Here is a 13,015-nt window from a genome sequence, read left to right as displayed (position 1 = left end):
GCATTCCAAACCTACCCAAATATGTGATTCGACTATATCTCTATGATGAATAATAACATACAGGAATGCATTATGATTTCATGAATGTTCAACGATTCACACGAGACATAGAGGTATATTTCAATCCCCTATCGGACCCTATGATGATTTATACCATGTCAAACCTATTTTTCTTCTCTCGAATGCATAAAACAGGCCACCAAAATCATATAATTACGTGCACAATAATGATATGAAAATAAAAACGTATAAATCATTCAATTCCGGAACATGTGGTTAAATATGTCAAATCTCCAAATCAAAAATCAAAACTCATATTGCAAGGTTCATCGATCTCCTAGTACATGAAAAGTCTAGCCTAACATGCTAAAAAGAAGAAAATAAAAAAATAGTTGAAGAAACGTCATCACCCGAATTAAGTTTCAATCAATTCTTCAATTGGCGCGATATTTTCCTCTTGTTCTCTCTTCGTTTTCTCCTTCAAAATCTCTCTTTCTCTTCTAAAATCTCCGTCTCCTTCATTCTGGTCGAATTTTCGTTTATATAGGATCCCAAAAATTTTGTTTCCATAAGAGTTTCGGCGAAATAAGGAAACTGCAGAATCGCCCCCTGAATTGTTCTATGCGACAGCATAGTACATTTCTATGCGGTCGCATAGAGTAAAAAAAATTTGAGAAATTATTCTCGGGCTGCCTCTATGTGACCGCATGGAGGGGTCACATAGTGCTATCAACTATGCAAAAAGTCTATTTTGGTCCTTGAACTTTCATTCTTCTTCATTTTAGTCCCTTTGCAATTCCTTCTTCTTCTAATCATCTTGTATCGTGTTCGAGTTCATACTTAGCATATTTGCATTCCCGGGTTGCTTTTTAGTTCAACTCTGAATATTTGCATCCTTAGTCCCTGAACTATCATTTTGCTTCATTTTAGTCATTTTTCGGCTCTTTTCTCCTGAATTCCACCATTTTCATAGAAACACCTACATTGCACGAATTCAACAAGATTAAGTCACAATTTGAACATTTTGCTCGTAATTAAGTCATATTTGTAATCTAAATAAGTGTGCAAAAACACACTTATCAGAATGCTGGCATGGAAAATGGGAGAAGATTTATATGACAGTTAATAAATTATATTAATATGCTAAAATTTTTAATTTACTTTGTTCATCGAAAACAATTAACTTGAGTAGACAAAGTAATGCAAGAGCATGTTTGAAATGGGGTGAGCCCTATAGAGTGAGCTTGTGGTGGATTTCTAGACTAGATTCTGGAGGAAATTGTGTGGATTACATGTGTACCATGAACTATAACTTTTAAATAAACTGGGACAATAACCTACATCACAATAAATCTTCCATGAAATTATATATGAAACTGTGGTCTTTATGACAATTTTACGAATATGTTTATTTTCATTAAATGTTTTTATTCGGAGTCAAATCTTATATGGATCTATGATTAAAAAAAATGACAATTTAATCTAGGTGATAATTGAGTGTAGGATTGAACCAACTTGGAATTGATTCTTTTATGGAATCTTAACTCAATCTAGATAATAACTACAGTTGGCTATTTATTGACACATACCGATCGAGTATAGGATGTGGCAAAGCTATGAACTGCTCAATTTCGAAATTGAGACCTTATCAATGAGCTATCGAGTGAAGCTGGTCTTTGTTTTTTTGTGCTTTTGTTTTAGTGTAGTTGAGTAAATAATTCTGTTCAAGACTAGCAAAAGAGTAAGTTTGGAAATGTGATTATTGATGTGGTCCATGGCTATTCATTGACACATACCGATCGAGTATAGATGTGGCAATATTCAAAAGCTATGAACCGCTCAATTTTGAAATTGAGATCTTACCAATGAGCTATCAAGTGAAGCGGATCTTTGTTTTTTTGTGCTTTTGTGTTTGAGTAGTTGAGTAAATAATTTTGTTCGACTAGCAAAAGAGTAAGTTAGGAAATGTTTCATAAGTGTATTTTACGTGATTATTGATGTGATCCATGGTACAAACAACACTTGATTATTTGTGTTCAAGTATAGGTGTGAGTTTAATGTTGGTTAATCACACACATCACTAAGTTGAGTATCGGATAAGTAAACAAAATATTTTTGATATTGTTTGGATCTTTCTAAACTGTTACTTAATTTCGAACCTATGGCATATGGGAAATAGTTCAACGTTGAATCTGTTATTTGTGATTTGTTCTATGTAGTAATATGGTTTATGCTTATGTTTCATTTTGTTTTGATCATGGATGAACAAAGGTTTTTGTTTGGGGTGTTTGATGAGTGTGTTGTACACACTTATTCAAGTCATATTACTAATCTTCTATATCGTCAAAGTATTGAGTTTTAATTAATTTGGGTTAATTTTTGTTTATTTCAGTGTTAGACTCGTTTCAAAGCCATTGAAAAGAAAGAAGGATTAATTGGTTATTGGATGCAATGTTAGGGATCAAATTGCACACTTTAAAAATCGAAAGACTTGAATTAAATTAAAGAAAACATGAGTTGCAAAAATAAATGGATTCAGGGATCAGTTGAATTATTTTGAAAGCATGGAGGCCTTGGTGAGAAACATTATATTAAATGGACTTTGAACGCATGTAGAGAACAAAAAATTGGAGGCAGAATCCTCATTGGAGAACAATTGGCGATTGAAAGGAAATATTTCCCCCCCCCCTTTTTGGACTCTTAATGGAGCAAGAATTAATTGGGATTATTTCAAATAGATACACATAAAGACAGACAAGGTACGGTGATGTCGTTACACTTTTATTTGTTTAATACTAATATTATGAGTAGCTAAAGTAATTATGTGCTAGGATTACGAGGAAACTTATATCATGAACTTTTAATTGTTGAATCTTATTTATTTTTGACATTCAAAGTACGTTTTCAATTTTTGAATAATTGACATGTATTTAATTTTCTCTACAATTATATGTACAATACTATATGAGTATTGTGACTTATTTTAATATATTTTTATATGTTTGCATTCATTATATAAATTTAATCGGACCACATGTAAGAATATATTTAATGCTAGTCGAGAGAGATAGTTAAAGAAATTTGAATTATTAATCTCTATAATTGAGGTGTGTTGTCAAATTATAAGGTTTAGGATTAAATGGAATTGATACAAAGGAATTCGGGATCCTAGTACGAACATTATCATATTTTTATACACTTGTGTTTAATTATAAACTTATATTGATTTTAATTAAATTAGGTCTTACATTCATAAGTAAAATGTTAAATCACAGTTTAGTTAAAATAAATCATAAATTCCATTTTACTATTTGTTAACGAATTGTGCACTTGTAGTTGAATTCATTTTTTCACAAGTAGTTGTACAGACTCGATAAGTAATTGAAAAGAAAGATATAAAAATCCTAAATATCCTAATACTTACTCACCCAAACAAAAATATTACATTGTCTCCAATATAAAAACAAGAACAATCAAAATAAATGAGTGAGGATCTGAAACTCCCTGGGATTAGATGTGGATGAGTCAAAGGATTTGATTACTCAAGTTGGCTGGCAGAAGAAGTTGGCTGCAATGACTTGACGGCTCCCTCCAGTCGACTCCTAACTGTCGTTAAGATTATAGCCCGCCCTCCAAAAATGGTCAATGTCTCGCTCACTTCTTTGAACTTTCTCTTCTCTTGAGCGACATTTTTTTCTCTTTGGTGACATTTTACCTATATGGATATGTAAGATGAAAACTATTAGCGTAATAGGTAACAAACATAAAAGTAGGAGAAAAGTGGGGCTCCAAACTACTACTCTATATCAATTTTCGTGCACCAAAGTGTAAAAACTCATGCCATGCTCAAGAAATCTGTCTTGATATGGTGTATGTATTCAATAGATGAAGAAAATATAGTTCACATTCCCTAAACTAGCATAAAAGAGGTAATTTTCACCTTTTAACCCAAATTCAACCTAGGACTTTCATCATAGGAAAAAGTGAACTTTTCCCGAGTGATCTCCAGACATGTGAAATATTATATGTTGGTCTTACTCATGTTCAAATTTGAGGCCAAACGATGGTTGCTTGGGTTTGACGAGGGGACGAAGTTGGTGACAAGAAGTGAACGATGCCTAGCCATGTCAAGCTATGGTGTGCTAAGTTTGTTTAGGATGAACAGTGGAATGCAATTCCTAGTGGTGGATTCTTGATGATTTTTAGGGAGAAGAATGTAAGTTGAAAGGGAAAAGAGTGTTGTGTTTTTGCTACCGGTGAATGTCAAAGCGCCGTGAATTGTGGCTATGGAGTCGTGTGCATAAATCTGGACTGGGGTTTCTTCTTCTCCAGGAGGGATGGAGAGAGGGGCTGGACTAGGCTATAGCCCAGCCTTGACCCAGCCCCAAAGCAAGTACTGACTTCTAAAAAATGGAAAATTTAGCCCAAATTCACGATGAAATAAAAAAGAATAAAAATTTTAGTCCAGCCCAAAAATTAAGTTTAGACTAATTAACTTCATTTCCAACGCAAGTCTAATATTTAATTATCAAATTTAATTTAAGGCTCTACAACAATTACATATTTATTTCATTCACATTCATGATACACAAATAACTTGTCATCAAATTAGGTATTTTATTTCATATATATTTAACTAAGTTTAAAGAGTTCACTTATAAGCGAATTAGTTTATTATATAACAAAAAATTTTATTGATTAAAGTAAAAATAAATGACTTATTTTAACAATATGGAACGTCACTGTTTGATTAAGCTTAAAAGTAATTAAATTTTTTCTAATGTATTTTTTCATATATTATTTATTTATACTTATAAGTTAAAAATTTATTTATTTCGACAATAAAATGGATGTTATTATCAAAATAAGTAATATGCCCTATATTTAATTTTATCAGTTAAAAATATATTTGTTAGAACTTTATTATGAGTGTCTAAAAATATATTTCGATACATTTTCTCAAGAGCATCATGAGTTTAACCTTTTTAAACTAAGTCTAGTGTGACCTAGAGCATCTTTTATGGTATGAATCTATTGAAAAAAAATTTAAATTTCAGCTAGCCCTAATATATCTTTCTGGCTCCGCCTATATGTACATAATGGTTATACACATATTTTAGATAGATATGACCGAATCAGAATTTCTTCAACAAAATAAAAAAAAATAAAAATTATCCACTCTCTTTTTACCACCTCAACTATATATGAACCATTATGTATCAGAATTTCTTCAACAAAATATAAAATAAATAAATAAATAATTATCCACTCTTTTTTTACCACCTCAATTGTATATGAACCATAATGTAATACCATTATGTACATGTTGCGTTTTCATTTTTTATTCCCTCTTTCTCTATTTCTGCAACTCGGCCATTGGATTTTGAACGACTCCTCTGAATGCTTCTTCTATTAAAGTTGGGATACATCAACCTAATTAAATTTGTCCTCATCACATGCACGACATATTCACTTTTTTTCAGTCAAACAAATGACACATGCGCAGTTGAGTGACTTCGAGACTTAATCTTGGACTTGTGCTTCTTCTAAGGTCACGTTGAACCTTTTCATCCAAAAACTTGAATAGTTAGGTTGGCCACATCAATGAGATATGATGTGGGGACCGTGGGAAGAGTTATAGGCGAATACATCTAACACAATAAAGATCTAGCATTTCATAAAATAGGTGACTTACGAGGATATTAAGCTTCCCATCGAAGTATTTTGGGCCACTTTCTCCATTAGATTCTCCCGCTCCACCAATGACAACACGTCGCAGACAGACCAATGACTTTCAAGCCCTTCTCCATTTTTCTAGACATTCATCGAGTTGATTTTGCTTCTGTGAACATGTGTACACAATAGCTCTGTGTTCTGATAATTCTTCTACAATAGCATGACTACAAAAACAATCACAAATCATAGCAAAAATGGACTTAAAATCTCAGGCTGATATAATAGCCTTTGATCACGAATTCGATTCTCTCTATTAACATTTTTTTGGTCAAGTCTGTCATACGAGACTTGTCTAGTGCAGTTTACCTGGCTGACGTGGTTTGTAGACTATTACGTCAGTCTGAGGGTTTACCCAGTACACACCCAAAAGATAGCGACTGCGGGTCCCCCGTCATTAAAAAAAAAAGGACTTAAACCCAAAAACTGACTTAACCTATGCATCGAGTACCACTTGTAACAAGAGCAGTTGTGCCCTTCAGTGACCACCTTCACCTTGCATCTTCACCCCGGATTTCCATTTGCGCCATTAATGTTTTTTCATTTGTAATCCTAAATATAAGGGAAAATTCTAGTCTTTAACGCCAACCCTTTTCTTTTATGGTTTGGAAATTCTGGACGTTTCTACATCGCAAGTTACGTAGAGAAGGAGAAATCTTTCTTTTGGGCAATTGGCGTTTTAACGTTTGGCCAAGTGTTGTTAGGAATAATTGTTCTACTATGTTCATGCACAGTTGTACATTTTCGTGGACTCAAGTGGGAACAGATTCTGGACTGGATCCAAGATCAGACTATAAAATTTCAAACCGAGTTAATGCGCAAAAAAAAAAAAAAAAAAAAAATTACACATAAAAAACTATTTTTACAAAAAAAAAATTGAAAAATGCCTTAAAAAAAATAATAAAAATAAATTCTTGGGCTTTGGGGGTGGGGACTACAGCCCAACTCATGCTTATGATTTGCTTGCCTATATGAATTTATCTCTTGAGCTAATTTTGAAGAAGTTTAATGATCTTCTTCAGGTAAACAATGCTGGTATAAATATGCTTAAGGAAGCTACAGAATTCACAGCCGAAGATTACGCGTACATAATGGGTACCAATTTCGAGTCTGCTTTCCACTCGAGTCAACTTGCCTACCCCTTTTTAAAGGCATCAGGAAGTTGAAACATCGTATTTATATCCTCAGTATCTGGGGTACTAGGGTATCCTTATGTTTCTATCCACTCAGCTTCAAAAGGTTTGTCGGTGTTTGTGCACTCAATAACAAAACCAACACCAAAGATGTATCTAGAATATATACGAGAGGCTTTGTAATTCGATTATATAGCATTCCGCACCTAATTAAGACTTCAACCATGACATATACTCAGAATCTTATTTTATTTTATTTATTTATTTTTTTTTTAATATACTCAGATTTTTCCTTCTCAAAGGTTTCTATTCGTAATAATCATAACATGCCAGTAAGGAATTTTTGGATTAAGAACATCCATGAACAATCTTATAGACCATTCCATGATTAGCTATGCTTACTGTTTTCTTTCTATTTCATTCAGGCATCTGCTGATAAGCCGGAATTAGCAAAAAGCTTAGTTCCTCGAATCCCTATTGGCCGTCCGGGAGAGCCTAGAGAAGTCTCATCGCTGGTAACATTTCTCTGCTTCCTTGCTGCGTCGTACATTACCGGACAAATTATTTGCCCAGATGGTGGAATGTCTATCAATGGATTTCCATGATCACATTTCCTCAATGAATTTATAGCAGGCTTCGCTCTTCGCACGGTATGATATAGAAGAAAGAATACCGATTCTATAGTATTATCCGTACCAAACTAAAAATGTTAATTTTATCTGTTTCATTACCTGTTCTGATATGAAATTTTATGTATCTTTGTATTATGTTCCCAAAATAAAATTATGAATCATACTGAACAAATTCAATAATAAATGTTAGTTCCCAATTATTAGTCCTACTGTTGAGAAGGTAGAAATTTCTTGCTTTCAATTGTTGAGAAACACTGTAAACTCTGAGTCTATCAACTTGTCATCAAGGGTGAACAATTTGATTTTGACGATTATTGATTTATTTTCAAGCCAAACCATTTTAACTGATTTGAAAAGGGTTCATACCAATCAAACCATTTCACTTTCCTAACCAAACAAAACATTTCTAAACGGTTTGGTTCGATTTAAATCGAAATGTTGACAAGTCCTCAAGGACCCATATCAAATTTCAAATCAATGATTTGGTTCAATTTTTCAGTTTAGCGATTAAATTTTTATGCAGCCCTACTTGTCACTTATATGTAATAAATAAAATAAGTTCGATGTAATAAAACATTGACCTTCAATTATTATGTGAAAAGATCGCTACACATATTGTTCAATTATACATGATTGCCTTTTGGAACATACCTCTATGAACCCCTCATAATATACTAAAGTTCAAGTGTGTTTTGAAATTTTTTCAACAAGTTGTTTAAGTAATTGATCTAAATTATGATATTGATTTTACCCGATGATTATTATTATTATTATTATTATTATTATTATTATTTTGATGTGACTCAAATTTGATTAAACTAAACTCTTGACGAGATACAGAAGTCTAGTTCTATTATAAAGTTACAATATCCATCCATTTGGTAATTTTCACCCCACAGTGGTTGACTCAACAATTTAATTAGAAATAATCCCAAATGTGCTTTCATAAAATTCTCTATTTGTGGGACTAAATCTATTATTGCACAAATTGTTTCTCAAGTTGCCATAACTATTTCTTTTCAATATATTCATAATAATTTATATTGAAATATTATTATTGAATTGTTGTAGTGTTATCAGCTATTACTGAATTGTTGTTGCCTTGTCAGCTTATTGTTGAATGTTACTACCATGCTAGATCTGTTGGATTTTTGAATTATGTTTGCAATGTTAAGTCGTCGATGAATAGTTGTAAGAAGAAGGAATAAGTCCATTGCATATTCGACATGCCGGCACCGGTAAATGTCTGTTTATAACTGTTTCAATCCCCTAACTAAATTCCTAGACATGTCCACGTATATATCATTGGATAATATGGTGATGCAAGTGAGGATTTCATCTTCCCTATATATTGTAATGGAGTTGGTACACGACCAAGTATTCAAAACTGCCATCTTTCCAAAAACATTTTATCTTCTTTTAGAAGCTAGCAGAATAAAATGACTTGTAGGCTTGTTGCACAAAACATGAGATGAATTATTGTAACACCAGCAATAATCTTGATGGCACAACGAAAGCTACGCATGAACTACAATTTGTGCGTGCTCGCAGCTACCACTAACTAATTTATCAAACTTATCTCTAAGATCAAAATGCTATAAAACTATAAATATATTCATGTAAGATTCGTACAAATAAATAATACGCAACAAATAAAAAAGATTAAAGCATGGAAATGGGTAGCAAATGGGCCGAGCTGCTTGTGGGCTCGATTTGTTCCCAATTGCCCCATGGACGAGGGGCTCGTTTTGAGAGGAGCAATAGGCTCAAGCTGAACGCCCTTTTTTCGCGAGTCAACTCATTTTGTTTGCTCTTTTTTGGACTCGTTGTTTGACTTATTTTATTAATTTCTTTAAAAACAACAAATGTCCTGGCTAAGCCCAAAAGACTCACGAGCCAAAGGGCAGAATTGAACCTATTTTATTGAGATGAGAACAGCTCGAATTGGCCATTAATGCCCCTAAGCACATATAGCCCCCGTTAATTTACATTCTATTACATTTCATTTTTCTCTCTTATTTTTAATCACACAATCTACAATAAAATAATATTACATGTAAATCAAAAAAATTTCTTTCTTTTTTAACCACTCATTTTTAAAAAAAAACACTATTTCACTCATTTTCATTTCTACAAAATGGGGGCCAAACGGGGCACTATATAAGACAATTAATGCATAATATTTTAATGTAATTTGGTGAAATATAATGAATGTAGTTTAGATTGTGCTTTCAATGAATGGAAAATGTAAAATCACATTTTCTCTCTTTGTTAATTTTGTCCCAATGAGCTTAACTCCAACACGTTACCACACCTACCCCACAAATCTACCTTTTAATCAAGTCTAAGCCCACCCCATTCCACTGCAAATTTTTTCACACAACCCTCTCTTTCTCTGATCAAGAAAATGGAGGGCCTTATTCCATTTGTTTATAGAGCAATTGTACAGTACAAAAATGGTGGACAAGGACTCACGGCAACACGGGTTACTGAATCGCCTTCTGCTTCTTACACGAGGCTTCCAGGCGACTTGGAACGGTTCCAGAAATCGGATATGAAACTTCGTGGTTTCTCCACCTCTATTCCACCTCCCTCCGCCACGAAAAGAAGTGTTTCCACCGGAGTTCAACCACCGGCCACCGGCCATTGCATTTCTCGCTGCAGCATTAAGTGATGAGCAGGATGGTGATAACAAACTTACGTTTCTAAGGAACGTAAATTTGAACTTCTGATAATTGTAAGAAATAAGGAAAGTTTCAGTTTATGATTTTAAATATTTTTAGTTTTAATATCTCAATGTGTGTGTGGATAACCAGAAGGACCACCACATCTACTGCATATTTGTGTGAAATCTCAAAATTGTATAATATTGTTTCTGAACCTGCTTTCGAGTTTGAAGAAATTTAGGACTGTTTTCTTTGTATTTCAATTTTGTGTTTTGAATTTTGAATTCATTTTGAGTTTTGTGTTTTGAGTGTTTGTTTCGAAATTATTGAAAATACGTTCTTTTTGTTAGTTTCTCAAAAAAAAAAAAAAAAATGAAATTTTGAGAATCACCACAACACCACCTCAAAAAAAAAATTAATAATAATAATAATAATAATTTTTAATTTTTTTTGAAATTTTGAGAATCACCACACCACTTCCTCCAAAAAAAAAAAAGGTGTGTTTCCCGCGTTTTCAATTTTTTCAAGTTTTATACTGAAAATGTCCAAAACGACAAAAAAGTCGTTTTGTGTTTTCTTAACAAATTTTTTTTTCGTTTGCAAAAACGGGAAAGAGAACACATTTTCACCGTTTTGAAAAATCGAAAACAGACTTTAGGAAAAATTGTAGCGGCGGTCCCTAACCTTTTCATTTTCTACAGACTTTACCTTAACTTTCATTTTGTACCAACAAAGGTTCCTAATCTTTCATAAATATGCACTTGAGGTCCATCCTAATAGAAACTGTCCAAAACACCGTTAGTTGATCAGGAAAATTAGGAATCAACATTCAATAAAATCATCCAAAACATCGACCAAAAAAGATATCAACATCCAATAAAATCATTGTGATAACAAATAGTGCAAGGAATTTTCCTAATCAACTAACGGTATTTTGGACGATTTTTGTTCAAATGGACCTCAGATACATATTTGTGAAAGATTAAGAACATTCGCTGACATAAAATAAATGTTAAGGTAAAGTCTGAAAAAAAAACGAAAAGGTTAGGAATCGCTGCTGCAATTTCCGGTACATTATAAAAATTGTATAGGTGATTGATAGAAGACCACGCGTAAACTAAATAATAATTTGAATTTCTTTGTTATCTTATTTATCAAATACAAGAATAGCCCAAGTTACAAGTAAACTTTTCAAATAATTTATTTTTAAATCGGGATATGAATCATGTACTAGAGAATGTATGAGGAGGAAGAGAAATGTTCGGAAATGTAGCCTAATCCTTTTGTATATTTTAAGATCATATTCATATCAAGTTTATGTAAGACTTTTATTCACACTTTTAAAAATTCACATCAAACAAATAATTGATCCCTCTCAAATGAAGTACTATCCATCCATCTTTAACAAACAACAGTTATCCATCGTTCACTTGCCTCGAGCCAAAAAGGATTAATGCTCCGTAAAGGTCCTACCTTGAGAGCTCGTCATCACATAATATTCCACTAAATCGAGACTAACTAGGGACCATACCATGCTACGATATGGAGTTCAATCTGACCAAAAGGGGCACATGTCAATATATGGTTGAAAAATTTAGAAAAAAACACAATATTCAATCCCACTCTACCACCAACCATGCTACACTACCAAGTCTGTAAGAGGCCTAGTAGTGCAACCCCTCTCACAGTTTGGAATGGGGTGGGTGTTTGGGAGGTATTTTTTTAATCATAGAGCTCGCCGAGATGAAAGAAAATGAGAGGAGGAGCTCCTCTACCAGGCCTTTTACAGGTCTGGTAGAGGAGCATTTTCCCTCTACCACAACACCTTGTCACCTCACCTCCTATCAATGTCCCCGGCCAAGGAGCACTATTCTTCCTTTATAATTCAAGATCATCATTACAGGTAGCTGACATGGACCTTTTGAAAGTTTATTCATGCTTTCCTAATGTTTAGCTTTATGTGTACACTTCTAATTTTAAATCATTTTAGTTCGTTTGATACATAATTGCATTCCTTAAAACTTTATGTCACACGATTGAACTCAATTTTATTATGTTTCTTAAGTTGATTTTTTTTTAGTCATCGAGATAAATCACTTAAAAAACATTCCTCGCAACAAAGTTGTCAAGGAGTGAGACATTCGGAAAACCTGAGTATAAGAATGAGATTTTAAAGAAAAGTTGAGGACTGAACTGTTAAAATCCTCGTACTCTTGTGAACAAAGCAAATGTATTATAATTTAATTATTTAAGAACGTACCCATTTGTGTAATTACATTTAAAGTTTAGACCAAAATTAGGTTTTTGATACATAAAACCTAACTTAAACCGTGTTGCAAAAGTCACAACGTTCATATCCTTACCCTTCAATTTGTGATACTTGTTACGTGTTGTCATATTTGACCAACCTACTTGGGCCTACGACCCACTTAATCCGAACCACGTGACGCTCTAGCTGAGGTGGCATGTATAGCTGAGGCCCCTCATGTCGAGACTTGTGAAGATAGCCGAAACCCTAAAGTGAAAGTATTACGTGAGTGGCAGAAGCCTCCGAACCATAGAGGAACGTCTTCCATAATCACTTCTCCTAAGAGATCTTCTACATAAAGATCTTATTAGAATGCTTGATGGAATGTTTGTCATAAGTGTACATGTCAAGTCTTGTCATTAGTATGGAGGTTCTGCATAAGCAATAAATGCGCAGCAAGCTAGCAAGTCAAGAATGATGCCTAGGATTGGATGTTTGGATTAAAGAGATGAGGCCACGTGCCACCTCATCCAATGGCTGTCATTTCACATGTACCAATATAAATACTTCCCTTGTGTAACATTGAATGACTAATGCAAGAAT

General features: G+C 33.4%; 1 pseudogene; it reads left to right on the top strand.

Moving 5' to 3' along the window:
- The first annotated feature begins 6,704 nt into the window (after positions 1-6,704).
- LOC111368945 lies at positions 6,705-7,509 on the top strand (annotated as a pseudogene).
- The last annotated feature ends 5,506 nt before the right edge of the window (positions 7,510-13,015 follow it).

This window comes from Olea europaea, chromosome 20 (assembly GCF_002742605.1).
Source record: "Olea europaea var. sylvestris chromosome 20, O_europaea_v1, whole genome shotgun sequence".
Taxonomy (NCBI): domain Eukaryota; kingdom Viridiplantae; phylum Streptophyta; class Magnoliopsida; order Lamiales; family Oleaceae; genus Olea; species Olea europaea.
The sequence above is the reverse complement of the archived record's forward strand: the minus strand, read 5'-3'. Positions and strand labels throughout refer to the sequence as shown.